General features: G+C 38.6%; 1 protein-coding gene and 1 pseudogene across 20 annotated transcripts in view; one reads left to right on the top strand and one right to left on the bottom strand.

Annotated features, from left to right (window-relative positions):
* Positions 1 to 14,467, bottom strand: part of CSNK1G3 (casein kinase 1 gamma 3) — a 105,996-nt gene extending 91,529 nt beyond the window's left edge. For 2 of the 20 annotated variants that reach the window (XM_063706730.1, XM_055387438.2), the window contains exons 1-2: positions 13,965 to 14,440; positions 11,994 to 12,134 (exon numbers count right to left, since the gene is read on the bottom strand). The gene's annotated coding sequence lies outside the window, so the exon portion shown is untranslated. Of the gene's footprint in view, positions 1 to 11,993; positions 12,135 to 13,964 lie in introns of those variants that run through there. The other 18 variants (XM_055387433.2, XM_055387434.2, XM_055387435.2 and 15 more) reach the window with 17 other exon arrangements.
* Positions 14,270 to 17,885, top strand: part of LOC129533558 (high mobility group protein B3-like) — a 43,855-nt pseudogene continuing 40,239 nt past the window's right edge.

The following is a 17,885-nucleotide window of genomic DNA, read 5'->3' as shown; positions in this document are numbered from 1 at the left end:
TTGAACCCAGAGACGGAGGTTGTAGTGAGCTGAGATCGCACCACTGCACTCCAACCTGGACGACAGAGTGAGACTCTGACTCAAAAAAAAAAAAAAAAATGCAAACAACTGGTGTAGGATAAGCTTGGTGCCTTGCAAGGCATTTAATCAAGGTTCTCCCATGTTAACATTCTCCCTAATTTAAAAAAAAAAAAAGACAGAAACAATCCATTCAACAAATAAGTGATCATTAAAGATCTATTATGTGCTAAAGGCAGGAAATACAAACGGCAAACAAGACAACCTGTCTGACATCACATAGTTTAAACGAGCAACAACAGAAAATATGATACGAACTACAATAGAATTATAGTGCTTTACGAGCACAAAGCCAGTGCATATAACCTAACTGTGTAAGTTTTAAATCTTATTCTTGAGGTGGAGAAGAATGGCTACCTATAAGGTTCACATGCTCCTATTAGGATCTAGAGAGTGCCTGGTATCTTGCTGAACTTGAAAACACAGCTTAAAAAGCATATAACACCAGTGCTCCCCCCCACCCATTATCCTTCAGTGTTTAAGGATGGAAAGAAAGCAAAGAGACCACATACACAGAACACTACCTCTGCACAAGAAGTACAATAACCATTCCCTTAAAACAAGGTCCTCTTTAGGAAACTATAATACTAAAATATACAGATTTATTTGTCACCTTTCTGGCAGGCAGAAAATTTTTCTGATACAGAATACCATAACTATAAGTTTTTCTTCTTGAGGAATATTATCTTACAGTGGGGGAGGAGGAGGAAGAGAAAAAGAAATGAGAAGAACCAGAAAGTATGGGAATAGGAACTGGAGGCAAAAAATAAGAATAAGCCAAAGCAGATATAAATATATTTGAAACGAAGTCTTAAAAACAAATCAAGGAAGTTTAAGGAAACTAAAACAGAGGCATTGCAACCACACCCCTGCTTCTTTCTATTATTAAAAAAGTAAGCCAAGATATGTAAAAGAGAGGGCTGCCTGTAGGCGCTTTGGCATGAAGTTACCATGTGCAAAGGTAAAATTATGTAACCCCAAGGACTAAAAAGAGTGTTTGATGAATACTCAGTTATGCCAAAGTTACCCAAAACATTTTCCATCTCAAGCATCCTAATTACACAACGCTTCTGGAACTACAGTGGGACCCACAGGACCAGAGTTAATAACTTAGTATCAAAAACCCAGGAGAGTTTTCAACAACTCTTAAAGAAACTAACACAGATTCAAATAAAATGCCACCTTGCATTTATATATTTACAAGAAAAAAGGCAGAAGAAATTTACTAGCACCTTACTGAAACTCCACCTCAGAGAAGTAAGATATGGAGTAGTTTCTTTCTTTTTTTTTTTTTATTATACTTTAAGTTTTAGGGTACATGTGCACATTGTGCAGGTTAGTTACATATGTATACATGCGCCATGCTGGTGCGCTGCACCCACTAACTCGTCATCTAGCATTAGGTATATCTCCCAATGCTATCCCTCCCCCCTCCCCCCACCCCACAACAGTCCCCAGAGTGTGATATTCCCCTTCCTGTGTCCATGTGTTCTTATTGTTCAATTCCCACCTATGAGTGAGAATATGCGGTGTTTGGTTTTTTGTTCTTGCGATAGTTTACTGAGAATGATGATTTCCAATTTCATCCATGTCCCTACAAAGGACATGAACTCATCATTTTTTATGGCTGCATAGTATTCCATGGTGTATATGTGCCACATTTTCTCAATCCAGTCTATCATTGTTGGACATTTGGGTTGGTTCCAAGTCTTTGCTATTGTGAATAATGCCGCAATAAACATACGTGTGCATGTGTCTTTATAGCAGCATGATTCATAGTCCTTTGAGTATATACCCAGTAATGGGATGGCTGGGTCAAATGGTATTTCCAGTTCTAGATCCCTGAGGAATTGCCACACTGACTTCCACAATGGTTGAACTAGTTTACAGTCCCACCAACAGTGTAAAAGTGTTCCTATTTCTCCACATCCTCTCCAGCACCTGTTGTTTCCTGACTTTTTAATGATTGCCATTCTAACTGGTGTGAGATGGTATCTCATTGTGGTTTTGATTTGCATTTCTCTGATGGCCAGTGATGATGAGCATTTTTTCATGTGTTTTTTGGCTGCATAAATGTCTTCTTTTGAGAAGTGTCTGTTCATGTCCTTCGCCCACTTTTTGATGGGGTTGTTTGTTTTTTTCTTGTAAATTTGTTTGAGTTCATTGTAGATTCTGGATATTAGCCCTTTGTCAGATGAGTAGATTGCGAAAATTTTCTCCCATTTTGTAGGTTGCCTATTCACTCTGATGGTAGTTTCTTTTGCTGTGCAGAAGCTCTTTAGTTTAATTAGATCCCATTTGTCAATTTTGGCTTTTGTTGCCATTGCTTTTGGTGTTTTAGATATGAAGTCCTTGCCCGTGCCTATGTCCTGAATGGTAATGCCGTTTCTATTAAGGGGTTGCTGCAGGTCCATAGTTTGTTTTCCAGCATTCTGGCAGTCAAACATGTCTTAGAATTCAGAATGTCTAGAGATTTTTGACAGGTGATACAGTGGGTATACACCATATATTTAACAACACCTCTAGAGAAGGCTGGGATAGTACAGAGAAGCCTAGGACAGCACACTATAATCAAACATTTGCTATTTCCACAATGAAACCTTTAAATATATGAAATAAAGAGAACAGTTCAGAACAGATTTTGTGAAAAAATCAATTTGTACCAAACACACAGAAAAAGTTTTGGTTTTCAGAGTGCTGTGGATGTTAGAACTGTTGAAAAGGAATTATGGTCCTATAGAACGGTACTCATTACTCTTTATCATGTACCAATTTTATTGTGGCATTTTGGTGAATCCAGAATAATTCTAAAAGTCTCCTACTGGTTCACACAACACGTCCTCTAAACTCTACCCAGTGCTAAATTTCTGTACCACATTCTCCTATCAGGGCAGTTTTCAGAAATCTAACCCTTGCAGTTTATAGAACTGCCAAATCCAATTTTGCCACCACACAAAAAATGTTCATTCAATTGAATATATTGAACTCATCCTAAAATGGCTTGCTCTCATTTTGTCACAGAAAAAAACACTGTAACTGCTGAGGGTGTTCCTGACCCAGGAAGCAACATAAATCAGTCACTAAAAGGACCCTAATTTTGTCCTAAATATCAAGATACAATAACCCTATAAAACCCTATTATCATAGTGTATTTATGTGTATGTATTTCCAGACTATATGCAATATAAACAATATAAACTATATGCAATAAACACAATATACTATAACTAAGGTAAAATATTTTCACTGAGTGGGAATAAACAGAGACCGTTCCTCATCAACAGTGGTATAAAAAAGAAGAAAGCAGTAGAAGTGCAGTTATACTAAATAATCTTTGAAGTCCCTTCCATCCTGATGTTCCATAAAAAATACAGCTCAATGATATTGTAAATATGATAAATATAACCTAAAATGAATAACTTTATTAGTAACACTTCTTGCCCTCTTATAATTTATAATAACTTTAAAGATATCACTTAGGTCTCCTAAGATTTCCAGAAACAACTGAATTGATGCCTTAATTTATTTTTGATACATTTCCCCATAACAAACTTTCCAAGCTTCAGAAATCCTCTAACTTTGGCGTTATACTTAATCAAAGACTGCTAATGAGCAATGAATATAGGGGCCTCACTAAGGATGCTAAGTACAATTGACCCTCATTATCTATGGGCTCCTCATCCTTGGATTCAACCAACTGCAGATTGAGATATTCAGGGGAAAAAAAAGCACCTGTACTAAACATGCACAGACTTTTTTTTTTATCATTATTCCCTAAACAATACTTCATAACAACTATTTACACAGCACTTACATTGTATTAGGTATTACAAGTAATCTAGGAATAACCTAAAGAATAGGGGAAGGTATCAAAGGTTATAGGCAAATACTGTGCCATTTTATGTCAGGTACCTGGCCACACCCTCGGATTTTTTTTTCTTTTTTTTTTTTTTTGAGACAGAATCTCACTCTGTTGCCTAGGCTGGAGTGCAATGGTGTCATCTCGGCTCACTGCAACCTTTACCTCCCAGGTTCAAGCGATTCTCCTGCCTCAGCCTCCCAAGTAGCTGGGACGACAGGTGTGTGCCACCACGCCTGGCTAATTTTTTTGTATTTTTAGTAGAGACAGGATTTCACCGTGTTAGCCAGATGGTCTCAATCTCCTGACCTCGTGATCCGCCTGCCTCTGCCTCCCTAAGTGCTGGGGTGAGCCACAGCACCCAGCCCATCGTTGGATTTTGATAGCCATGAGGGGTCCTGGAACGAATCTGAGGAACTGTATAAAGCTATGAACAGAAGCCACTACTTCAACTTGATTCTCTTGCTAATATTTTCTTTGCATTTTCTTCTGTGTCATCTTCATACCTCCACCTCAAATTTTAAAAAGACAGTTGGAAAATAAAAGAAAGCCATTTTTTTAAAGGGCTGAGAGGAGAGTGTAAAAGGAAGGAGAAATTAGTTATTTTCAACCCTGCAGGACACTGGAATCATCTGTAGAAATCCTAAAATATATCAATGCCCTAGCCCTTTCCAGGCCCTACTGATTATTTATGGAATATAAATTAGCATGGGTAGAATCCCAATATCTGTCTTTTTTTTTTAAGCTCCCAAGAAAACTGTAATATGAAGTCGGGCCAAGAACCACTAGTAAAAACTTTCTCCACAAATCCTTCCCTCCTCTCATCTATTTAGTTAAATGTTAGCATTCCCAGCCCATAGCAAGGACTGCACGAACTATCTTTAAAATTGTCCATTTTTCTTCTTTCATTTACTCTGTCACAGAAGAAAAATTACTAATTTTCAACTGGAAATTTTTAAACAAGTGTGTATAGTAAAATTAATTTTAGCTTATTGGATATTCTCATTCCCAAATGCTCAGGATTTCTTTTTCAGTCTTAAAAAAACCACCTTCATTAGTAGGTATTAAGGTAAACAGCAAAGCATACAATAATAAGCAAACAATATGCATTCTAGTTATCGACTTTCAATAGATATCAGAAAATACTCAAAACAATTAAGGAGCTGATTATATTTTGATACTTTATCAACTACAAACATTTGCAGAATCTCAATTATATAAAGACACATCAGCAACAATATATCCTGATACTCGTATGACAGAAAAAGTACTCAGTAAAGATCCTTTTTTTAAAATAAAAACTGGCATCACAAGATTCCACATCTTTAAGATTTAAAGATTTACATTTTTGGAGTAGGGAGAGTCAGACTGTTGTCAGATTCCCTAAAATAAATGTAGAAAAGAAAATAATGTTTTGTAAAAAATATGCATCTATAAACACTTTTTTTCAAGGTCATCTACAACTGATACCTACTAGTTTCATCTCCAAAACAATACTAGACTATTTTGTACTTCAAATTAGAATTTTATTAAACGGTCCTGTAGTCATAAATTTGCACAACCTAAGACTTATAGAATACCATAAATTTTCTCTCTTCTGTCCTGATTACCTAATATATTTGCCTGCCACTTGAAAGTATTCATTGCTAGAATATAAAATAAGTATTTCACAGAAATAGAAAACAAACATGACACACACTGGGTGTAAAGAAAAAAAAACATTTTCACTTCCCTTTTTACTAAAGGAAATTCTGAATATAATTTTAACTCTAATAAATCACAGTCTAATAACACTGCCTAGTATACCACCTGAAGTCAAACCAAACGAACTAAAAAAATAAATAACACAATAATTTCAAAATATTCAGAAGTCCACTAATTTTATAATGTATATTTGTACCAAAAGATATTATATGGCCAATTTCAACTTAAAATTTTAAAATAAGTAATTTTAATACATGCAATTTTAAACATAAAGAAATCTGCAAAGTATCAATACATTTGAGGCACACTTTATTCATGGCAATATACAAGGAAAGCAAAGTTATATATTAAAATCTAAACTGGTAGAAAACACATCCCACCCCAAGATTCTACCCTCCTCAAAAAAAAAAAAAAAAAAATTACTGTTTTTTCTGATGGTAGAAATAATGCACAGTGATAGCTGAAAACCCAAACAATATAGAGAAGTATATGAAGTATAAAAATAAAAATCATCCTAAATCTCACCATTTATAAACAACTGACATTAACATAAATATTCTTCCAGAAGATGGATGGATTTACTCCATATACTTAAAACCCATACATACATGTATCTATGTATACATGTATAGTATATATGCACATATATATTCCTTTCATTTACATATATTGATGGTAAAGAAATGCTTAAGATCATTTTCTTGAAAATAAAATAATAAATTGTCCCAAACAGTCTGCTCTTGCATTTTCATTTAAGCAGGCTAGGTTTAAGATTATTCCATGTGAGTGTGTCTGCTTGTCTTTCTGTGTGATGTTGTCATTATTGTTGACTGCTTGAGGCAAGCTGAAAAATTTTGTCTGTTTACTTATTTTACTGGAAAAAAAAGAAAACTTCTGGTTAAATTTTTCCAAAGCCTAAGAACACAGGTATCTGTACTAAAGGTGATTAGCTGACTGATTTACAGTGGTAGCCCACAGTCCTGAGCAAAACTGTAAAGTAGACAAGATTATTATGGCCTCCTAATTCTTACTCAGAAAGAGCACTACACTGGTAATTAGGATATAAGAGTTCTACTAATCAGGTGTGTGGCTTGAGCATTTCAATCTTCCTATGATTCATTTTAATTCTAAAATTCTATGGTCCTTCCTTTCCTCCCCATTCCCTTACCAACTTTGCTGCTCTCAAAATATGTAAAAACCATCCTTTCCTCCAATCTCACTGGAATTCCAGGATTCAAAATAAATCCTTCTGACCAAGAAACTCCCATTTCCTAAATGCATTTATTCTCCCCTAGATATGATAAGCAAAGTAATCAATGAAATCAAAGGTATGGGCAACTTCACGGTGGGGAAGGAAAGCAACAATGCAGAAAAAAAATTTAAACAAGTTTATAGGTACAAATTTTAATGTAAAATTAAATGGCTTCATGAGTTTCATAGAAAAAAAATTATAATCTTTCAACTTCACCACCTATTTTATTGACTCAAAGTTAGCCAACGAAAAAATTAAGTAGTGTTTTTAGCTCCTAAAATATTCAGACCCAGCCGGGAGCAGTGGCTCATGCCTGTAATCCAGCACTTTGGGAGACCGAGGCAGGCAGATCACCTGAGGTCAGGAGTTCAAGACCAGCCTGGCCAACATGGCAAAACCCCATCTCTACTAAACATGCAACAATTAGCCAGGAAAGGTGGCGAGTGCCTGTAATCATCCCAGCTACTCAGGATGCTGAGGCAGGAGAATCACTTGAACCCAAGAGGCAGGGGTTGCAATGAACCGAGATCATGCCATGGCACTCCAGCCTGGAAAACAAGAGTAAAACTCCATCTCAAAAAAAAAAGTAACTTGCCAGCCACGTTGACTCAAGCCTATAATCCCAGCACTTTGGGAGGCCAAGGCAGGCAGATCACTTGAGGCCAGGAGTTCAAGACCAGCCTGGCCAGCATGGAGAAACCCCATGTATACTAAAAATACAAAAATTAGCTGGGTGCAGTGGCATGCACCTGTAATCCCAGCTACTTGGGACGCTGAAGCACGAGAATCGCTTCAAAACAGGTAGACATAGCGATTACTATTTATCATCTCTCTAACATCCATATTCCCCAAATTCTTCCTTCCCACAATTTTTTTAAAATATCCTCCCTCTTCCATCTAACTCAGAAAAATGTGATCCCAACACCAATTGCAGAAGGTATCTCCTGATTAGTAGAAACCAACCATGATAACCTTACTTCCCTTGTGATAACTAGTTAGGACGTTCATGTGACCTAATTCTGGTCAATAAGATACGAGGAGAAAAGTATGTTGGTAGGCTTATGCAAAAGATGTATTTGCTTTTCCAGAGACACAGACAGAAAGAGAGAGAGAGAGAGAGAGATCCATTCCTTCCTCTGGCCAATGCATGTCTAGATGTGATCTTGCTGCTGGCCTTAGGATGACTTCAACACACAGAAGACACACAGCCAAGAAAATCACAGAGGGGCAGACCAGAGCTCTCAAGTACTAGCTTGGAGCCACCCACCCTACCTTCATACTTCAATGTGCCATTTCAGCATCTACTGTAATTCAGCAAGCAATGTGGTTACACCAAAATAAATAGCATACCACATATACCACTCCTTCTCCAACCTGGACTTCCTGCTCCTTCAACTGAAAGTTCTCCTTTCCATTTGGACTGAGCTAGGCGACACAGGAGGCTCAAGTGCTCCTGGTATATATCAAGGGTGTCACATTTCCTCCTCCAAAGAACAATCTCCTCTACCCCAGCATTCCTAATTGGATGGAGATGTTGGAACTATAAGAAGGCTTACCCCTTCAACCCTGACAGTACATAAAAGTTGAAAGGTAGCTTATGAAATCAGATTAGGGACCATATTGGGAAATATGTGAGAACCATAGATTGATCACCTGACTAGATAAACAATTCACTCTAAGGAATGAACCTCTAGGAATAACAGGATCTTCCTTTTTTTTTTTTTTTTCTTAAAGAGGATGCTATTAAATAAATCTCTAAGCAGTAGTGTAAACTAGGAAAGATGATGTTTTAGAAGCAGACTTCTTTAATATATTACAATTAATAAATGGTTCTGAAGTTAGCCTAAAAAGGAAATCATTTCTCAACATCTACAAACTCTACACATTTTATTACAACTAAAACAAAAATGTCCATTCACAAGACAATCTTATAATACAGAGCTATGGCCTTTTCTTCGAGTGTGGGTCTATCAAAGAAAGTTCTATTTCCTTTTTCTTGCAAAAACTACCCCCATAAAACAACACCTGTGATTTCCAGTTTCTGTTTCTTAAACACAGAAAGACATTTTACAAACATGTGAAAAATAAATTATTGCAGATTTTTTTAGATTGTTAGGTGTTTTTTGTTTTTTTTTTTTTCCCTAATCATTTAAAATTATTTAACCCTCATCTATTTCAACCATAATTGATTTTGGCTACTCACTAGATTTCAAAGCAGCCAATTGGTTCTCATACAAACACCTTTTTATCTTCAGAGTTCACTGAATAATAATTCATTAAACTATGTGATTACAACATCAAGTGCCATAACAGTGTGTTGGGTACAAACACAAATGTTTCTTGGTAAGTCTACAGTAACTGGGGGGAATAAAATTTCAAGATAAAACTAAAGGATAGTCTACTGTCATTCAATGTAGCATGAGCATCAGTCAGCAAATTCTACAGAGAGAATGAAGACTATCATTTAATCTCACGAGTGGGTTAAGCAGAGGTCAGGTATGAGAGATTTTCCTGTAATAGGGTGTTCCCGAGAGTCTTTGCTTGTCTACCCACCAATCCACGCTCTAAAATTCTTATCGGCAACTTCTGAAATGAAGGACAGAAGATTTACACAGGCATCACATAGTCCTTGGCACTTCATATGAATTTCCTCCATTTTGATGAAGAATATAATGGCAGAATAACAGGGTAACTCTCTTCCCTTTTTTTCCAAATGTAGCTATCAACTGAAGAAAGTACTTCCAGGTAACACAAAGTGATCTAAATAAATGTAATAAATTTGAATACAACTTCAACCTCACATTACTAACCTAGAGAAAAAAACATTAAACTTTGTATTTAAGAAAAATAGTATCATGAGACCATCTCTCATTCCATTGAAAAGTTATGAAAAATGCGGACATGATTTAGCCATGTGGACATAACTTACTCATAAATTTTCAATAAATTACAACTATGTAATATATCATTGGTAAACAAAGCGACCAAAAAAGTGCGTCTTATCTCCCCAATACATAAACACTTCAATTCATTGGTAAGAGTTATTTCTTATAACTAAGATGATAAGCACAAAGTGGCAGGAGAGAGTATAACCAATCACTATGGTCTAACAACAAATAAACACATACTTTCCTTAGGTTTCATAACAGAAGGGAAGCCCAAACATTTATAGTTGCTAAATCTCAGCTTTCAGAGGGAGCTTAAAAAAAAGAAGAAAAAATGTCTAACAGCAGCCTCCACCATGTCGCTAAAAGTTATACATTTCTACATTTATCTCCCATTCCATATTTCCTGAGCAGTTCAGATGCCCTTGAAAATCATTTCACATTATTAAGGCACATTTGATTTCTACACATTAAGAATCCAAGCACAGTTCTGTCCTGCAGATCAGCAAAAGGTGATGCTCTGAGGTACCTTAAATTACCAGAACCATACTGTCTGCACCTACAGGATCCCACAATTAAAGACAGATACCTCAAAACTGCCGCTTCTGAAGAAATTACATCATAAAGAACCAACACTCAGACACATACTATCAATTAATACCACGAATTGCCAACCGCTTGAGAAAAGACCAAAAAAAGGATGAAGATGGAAGATAAGAAAAAATAGATCATTGGTGGCTTAAGACTTTGAAGTCAGAAAAAAAAAACTGACTCAAATATGCACTCTGCTACTTCCAAGATATATCTTCAACACATTATTTAAACTCTAGAAGACTGTTTCCTGCTCTCAAAAATGAGGTTACACCACCTAACTCATAGAGTTGTCTTAATAGTATCATTTATGGCCTCTATACAAAGTAGGCACTTAATAAATTATAGGAGGTATTGTTGTTACTGGGAGGTTGAAGGGAACACAAATTCAGTTATAAGTCCTTTTTGAATACTAAGAGGGGAATAATTAGGGAAGCTAAGAGGGGAATAATTAGGAGAAGAAAAAAAACTTCAAACAATTTTCCCTGTAACATGATTTTACTTGCATTTATAAACTGATTTTTTTTTCTAAGCACTCCTTTGATAATGATTAAGTGTGGGGTTACATTATTTTAGGGTCGTCTAATATTTAAGATGACTTAAAAACCTCACACACGTTAATCCCAAACTGTGAAAATTTCTCATCTTATCATCCCTGTTACTATCAATTTTCTTCACGTACAGAATCTTTTATAATTACTTCATTAAAACCACTTTCTGTGAAAATATACATTCTTTACATTTCATCTCGTCCACAGCAAATCTCACTATTAACAATAATATAACTATTCAATGATCTATATTTTGTTATTCAATACTTCAGCATTCCTTCTATTTAATTTGATACATCCTTTTGGGAAGCCCTTTGGAACAAAACAACCGCTTGTTCCATTCTGAAAAACATCTGAACCAATAAACTATACCAGAATAAGTCTACTCCCAGCATGGAGAGGATTACAGGATGGATCAGAGGAGACACAGAGAAGTAACTGGAGAGCTTCTCATTTCTTCCTGAGTCACATTTTTACAGTCTGGATTGATTTCATGTATAACCAATTACTAGATTACCAGACACACCCACATTCAAATGCAAATAAAGAAATTTAACAAAACTATGTATAGACTGTTTTGGATTATATACTTTTCTGCTTTCCTTCAGTAGTGCCAATGATAGAAAATTGACTATTTGGTCATAACTTGTTTCCTTAAACTTACTATCCTTATTTGTCTACCTACTGTCAGCATACAATCTGTACATTTGGACCTTCATGCCTCAAACTGACTCATCTTTAAATACAAGCTGAACTTCCATGGCCTGATCTCCACCTACTTTCATAGCTTCTCCCACAAAGACCTCCTGGCAAAACAGCCTTATGTCCAGTTCAACAAGCCCTATAACACAATCACGTGCCTTTCCTCAGGCTGTTCCCTTCACCGAGAAAACTACCCCCACCATCACCCCCTCAGTCCCCATTTTGCCTATTAAACTATGTTAAGGCCCAGATGGAGTGTTACCAGCTCTACATTCATTCAAAATTTCCCAGTCAAAAATTAGTATCTCACACACACACACCCCATGCTTCCAATACACCTCCAACAAAACCCACAGGAATCTGTGAATTACCTCTGTGTATGTCTGCTTCTCCCTTGAAGGCAGTACTGAGTCTCATTCATCTTCATATTCTACCCACTGTTCCATCCTTGCCACAGAGTAAAGGTGGTCCTGGTTGAATTAAACTATTCCTTGATTCCACTAATTCCAGTCCTTTATTTTCAAGGAAGTAATAAATGCCTTTCATGTACTGAAGATTTTGTTAATATATTGTAAATGCTTGCTAAATCTAATGATGAAAATGTCAATAATTACATAACACACTAATGTTTAAGCTGATGAATGGCAGAAGGGGGTGGATGACTATAATAAATCATCAGTAAAGACAATCGTTTCTCAAGATCCCCAAAAAAAGTCATTCATAACAACATTAAAATTAACCTTTCTGTCCCCCATTCTAATAACTACTTCTATTTAATGCATATTCAGAAATGCCAGTTCACATAAAGCAGAAGTGTCTGTACATTCTGCTAAGAATGTATGTCAAAGCCACACAATGTATTTGATAACATCTTTCTTCCAATGTCCATAAAGGTAATTTTTATCTTTTATCTTTTGTGCAACTATAAAGGTTAACTATACAAAAGAATAAGACAATTTATCTTAAGATACAACTGGAGCAAAGCTTGTAAATAATTACAAAATACACTAAGTACAGCTCAAAAAAAAAAAGAAAGCAATTAAGAATGTCACACACCAGATCTGATTTTTTTGGTGAAAAATATTTTCTTAAACTAGTTTCACATCTAATTCCACATTATTCTCACAATTTCTATAATGTTTTTCTTCTAAATTTACGGGGAAAGCCAATATTCTTCAAAGAAACATCTTTAAAAAGTATATAGTTTTCATTTTATATCCCATCTCAGATATAGTTTGCCATCTCTTATATCTGTGGTCAAATGTCATTTGAATCGGACTAAGTAATTGCAAAAAGTAAAATAATGACTTATTTTCTTAATTCATTAAAAATAAGCACATTTTTAATTCTCTAATTTAAAGTAAATATTTTAATAGAAGATTTAAAAGGGGCCACTGACCAGCCTGGGTGCTTACTACAAAAGAGTTAAAAGTAATTCACACAGTGTATCAACAGTAGCTGTCTCCCACACACACAGGCACACTCACTCTCTCCCCCATCTGAACTTTTCCTCCCTAAAACATGAGGTGGGAGAAGGGGAATGACCACGACACAGGCCTCACTACCCCCACCCCACGAGTAGACACACATCTCCCTCCTCATCCTGCTGAAAAGAAATGTGGAGGCTGTGGACCAAGAGACCCGATGCTTCTCAGTGTCACTTCCCCTGCATGTGGGATAAACAAACAAACCGGCACCATAAGAGTAACCATCAGAGTAATTTTGTTAACCTTTGACTAATGTCTTGGTTAAGTTTTGAGCTTAGTCAAAGCTCTAAGAAACAGGTAAATCCCTGTGTCCCCCCACCCAACCCCTTAAACACTCCAACGGGAAGTTTATCCCTGAACTGAACGCTGGCCCCCGTCGCCTCCTCCCAGCCTATCCATGCCTCCTTCCTGCCTGAAGCCCCTACTCCAAAGATAATTGTCTGGACACAGTCAAGGAGCACCGTGGGCGACACTCCCCACCTCCCAATCTCTCCTAAGGAAGCCCCCGCCGGCCCAGTTGGCCCACCTCCCTCGCCGCCCCAGTCGCGCCGCACCACTCCGGCAACTTTTGCACCCAGCCCGACCCGCCACCCGCGGCCCCCGCTGCCCCCTAGCCCTCCGCGCCCTCAGCCTCCGACCGCGGCCCCCTCCGGCCCACGCCTCCCGGCCACCCGCCCTGGTCCTCGCCCACCCCTCCCCCGACACCCGCGCCTGCGGCGCCGCCCCCGCCGCACCCCACCCCACCCCACCCTCCCGGGACCCCAGCCCCACCAGGGAGGGAGGGCGCCGCGGCCGCGCCGAGGCAGCCGCCGGGCCGGGGCTGGCAGCAGAGCACCTACGCGCAGGGGGCTTTACCTCAAAGGCGCGGCCGCGAGCAGCGGGGTCGGTCCCGGGCGCGGGCGGCGCCCCCCGTCCGTCAGCGCCGGCGGGGGCAGCGGCGGCGGCACATCACACCCGCCGGCGGCCGGAGAAGGAAAGCGAGCCACGCAGGGAGCGAGCGAGCGAGCGAGCGAGCGAGGTAGGGGGGAAGGAGCGAGAGAGAGAGGTAACACAGGGCTGCTCGGATTCGGTCCCTGCACTGCCGCTGGTGCCTCCTACCGCCGCCGCTGGCCGGAGAGTCGCCGCCCGAGCCTCTGCTGTCGCCACCGATGCAGCCCGGAATGAATGCACAGCAGCGCCTCGCTTATCCGGAGGTCAAACATCCTTCTGCCTCGGGCATCCGGATCGACGCCGGACCCGGAAGTGAACACATGGAAAAAAAATTAAAAAGGAAAGCGTCTGTTTAGCGGCGGCGGCCCCCAAGCTGTCCGCATCAGCGAAAAGAGCCGAGTAGAGCCGAAGATTGCACCAGCCTTCTTGGATTGGTCGGATCGCCGACCGGAAAGGAGACGGCGCGGTCATTGGCTGGCAAGGTGTATAAAGCCTAAGCCGCGCCCTCTCCCCGCCTTTCTAGAGCGGTGCGTGAGGGAAAGTGGGGAGTGGTTGTGGATATGAGTGTTTCTCTGGATGAAGCAGTGGGCGGAGAAGCATAGCAAAGTCTACGCAGGGAACTGGAAGAGAACACCACCGTGCTTTAGCAGAGCTACTAAGAACTGAGTGAGCAAAGAGCCTTAAGGGTACCATTGTGCCAAGTCAGGGTGCTGAGGCTTTCCCTGTTGTGCTCAGCCCGCCAGGTTCCAAAAAAATCTTAGGGCCCGGCCTAGGAGTATGACATCACTGGGTTGACATTTTTCCCCGCTTGTTTGTAACCCCAGTGCCATATCAGGGCTCCAACTGCTTAGAAATACGAATTATGGCTCACATTTGCGTCTCATTTGCTGTTTGTAAGCTGAGGTAATCCTCTGAACTATATAGTGTGGCATTACCTGTTTTTCAAATTCACCTCCCAAAGTTCTGAGAAGCCAAACATCACCCAAGTTACCAAGTTGCAGCGCACAAACTGAAATCGGTGTTTCTGACTCACACTTAAGTCCACTCTGCCTACATAGACTGCATTCCTTTCATTTTCCCTCTTGCAGTTGCTTCCCTGGGATGGAGATAAGTCATTTTGGTAGACTTCTATGGAAATTGATCCACCATGAAGGCATGGAAACTATAATTTTTTTTAATTCTGATTCTTATGTCTCAAGTCCTTTCAAAAGTTAGGCATTAAGGTGTGCAGGAAGAAGAATCAGCCTGGTGCCATGTTTTTTAAATGTTCATTTTATCAAACCCGTTTATATTCTTAATATACTTACTGTATCAAGAAACTTGAGTCTTGTGTATCTCTATCTCTCCTGTCTACCTCTCAAAACGAAAAGACTAATGAAACAAATGCACCCCTTCATTTTCCTCCCTACTTTGCTAGATTAACGGTATAGCTAATGTGTTACCTTTGGAAGGGTAGTTAGTATGGAAATCTGTTTTTGATTTTGGTTTGTAATACAACAGTGCCTTTTTTTTTTTTAAATCTCTCTTCTCACTTTCTTCCCCAAACTGGAAGTTAAGAAGTGACTAGCATCACCAGCCTTAGAAGGGTAGTGATAAGAGCTTTGCTCCATGCTTACCACACCATCATTCTGTAGGAGACTCAAAAGCAGCTAAGATGTATGCATGCTCAGAATTGTGAATGACTTGCCTAGGCAGATGACATATCCCAGAATTTCTGATCTCTCCCAGGACCCACTAATAGACAAGAAACAAAGTTAACATCTCACTCAATAGAAGAGAAGTGTCTGCAACACAGGAAACTCTAAATATTGTCCTCAACTCCCAACAAACCATTTTATTCTCTCTACCTCAAAAAACTCAGTTTTGATAAAGAACACCCACCCTTCTAAGTTTTCATAAATGGTTGAGAAAGTCAAGTATATAAATATATGATCAAAACACATTTTTAAATTAAAAATGGGCTGGTCTAAGTACGGTGGTACTTACAACGAATTGCTCACAACCAGTTACAGATTTCTTTGTTCCTTCTCCACTCCCACTGTTTCACTTGACTAGTATTTATTAAATTATATTAGAAATGGATGGGAATAAATGTTTACATTTTTAACACTGCAGGGAAGACTTTTGGTTAAAATTTGGCCTATAAGCTTCTATAGATTAAAATTGGCAAAGCCTGGTGTAGTGGTGAATGCCTGTAGTCCCAGCAACTTGGGAGGCTTGAGGCAGGAGGATCTCCCAGTAGTCTAAGGCTAGCCTGGGCCACATAGTAGGATCTTTTCTCAAAAAAAAAAAAAAAAAAAAAGCAAGTAACCTAGGTAGGAGGCAATTAGATTTTCAGGTCATTCTATTAACTTATAAGAAAAGTTGGTTTGGGAGGCCAAGGCGGGTGGTTCACCTGAAGTCAGGAGTTCGAGACCAGCCTGGCCAATATGGCAAAACCGCATCTCTACTAAAAATACAAAAATTAGCCAGGTGTGGTGGTGTGCACGTGTAATCCCAGCTACTCTCGAGGCTGAGGCAGGAGAATCGCTTGAATCTGGGAGGCGGAGGTTGCAGTAAGTGGAGATAGTGCCACTCCACTCTAGCCTGGGCGACAGAGTGAGACTCAGTCTAAAAAAAAAAAAAAAAGTATGTATATATATGAAAAATTGGCAATGTGAAAACAGCTTATATTAATGAAGGAAAAGCCAAGACACAGGCATTGCAAGCAAAACTCTTTATCTTAGAGCATGATGTTCCAACCTAAGCAGCCAGATTATACTTGTCAATCTGCTATATTACAAATCAAATAGTTTATTTGTTGTGTCACCTCACATTTCCTGGCATTGCCACTCTTCAGGTATTTATATTCTATTAATATTTTTCATTATGATTATTGCATAAATTCATGTGATACTGTTGTCATGTGATACAAGTTTTATAGTACATTGGAAACTTGCATTTATCAAATTCTCTTTTCACAAAAGCTTTCTCTACATGTCCTGCAGATGCTTTGTGTGAGACAGAGAATGGTATGTAGAGTTTGTGGAATGTAAAGCTGGCCATTTTTTCTCCTTTGTAAGCAGTAAAACTTAAAGTGGAAGAAAGATGGAAATGAAACAGTTTGATTATGGTTTTAAGCAGGAAATTATGAGACTAAGATATTTACTAAGACTTTTCAAAATAAAAACAGATAAAACATTCATTTTCTTCTTTCAAATATTTTGTTTAACTTTAATGGTAAACCTGGCATGGTGATTAACTGGTTGCCAGAATAAGGCCTGAGGCATCACCAAATTATACTTAATTCTTTATTTTTTAACATTATTTTAAAGGAAAAGTACCTGGAAGAAAGATGTAATTAGGAAGAAGTAAACAATGAAGTAGAATGGGGAAGGATGCAAAATGGAGAACTGTAACAATAGCCAGGGGCTGGGAGTAGAGCAACATATTTTACTACGATGAAGAGGAAAATAATTTCTTCCCCCGTCAAGCCTACAGTCAAGGGGAGAGACAAGAAGGATTGTGGGAGAAAGCCAGTCACATACAACAGCTAGATCAGGTTTTGGGGAAGCTATCGCTTAGCAACCTTTATTTTAGACTGTTACATGAGTACAGCTCGAAAAAGTCAAGACACTGTTTTATACCATCCTTAGAAGGATGATTTGAAGTATTTGGTAGGTGGGAAAATAAATGTACAATAATCACAAAACTTTTCTGAGAGGCTTTATTACATGTTATAATGTTGATCTTCGGAAATGTTTAATAAAATCACATTTCCAGGATTCCTTGTCTTAGCTCGGGTTGCCATAACAAAGTATTGCAGACTGAGTAGCTTAAGCAATACAAATTCATTTTCTCACAGTT

Source organism: Gorilla gorilla, chromosome 4, assembly GCF_029281585.2.
Source record: "Gorilla gorilla gorilla isolate KB3781 chromosome 4, NHGRI_mGorGor1-v2.1_pri, whole genome shotgun sequence".
Lineage (NCBI taxonomy): Eukaryota > Metazoa > Chordata > Mammalia > Primates > Hominidae > Gorilla > Gorilla gorilla.
Note: the sequence above shows the minus strand (reverse complement) of the source record. Positions and strands in the feature narration are given on the sequence as shown.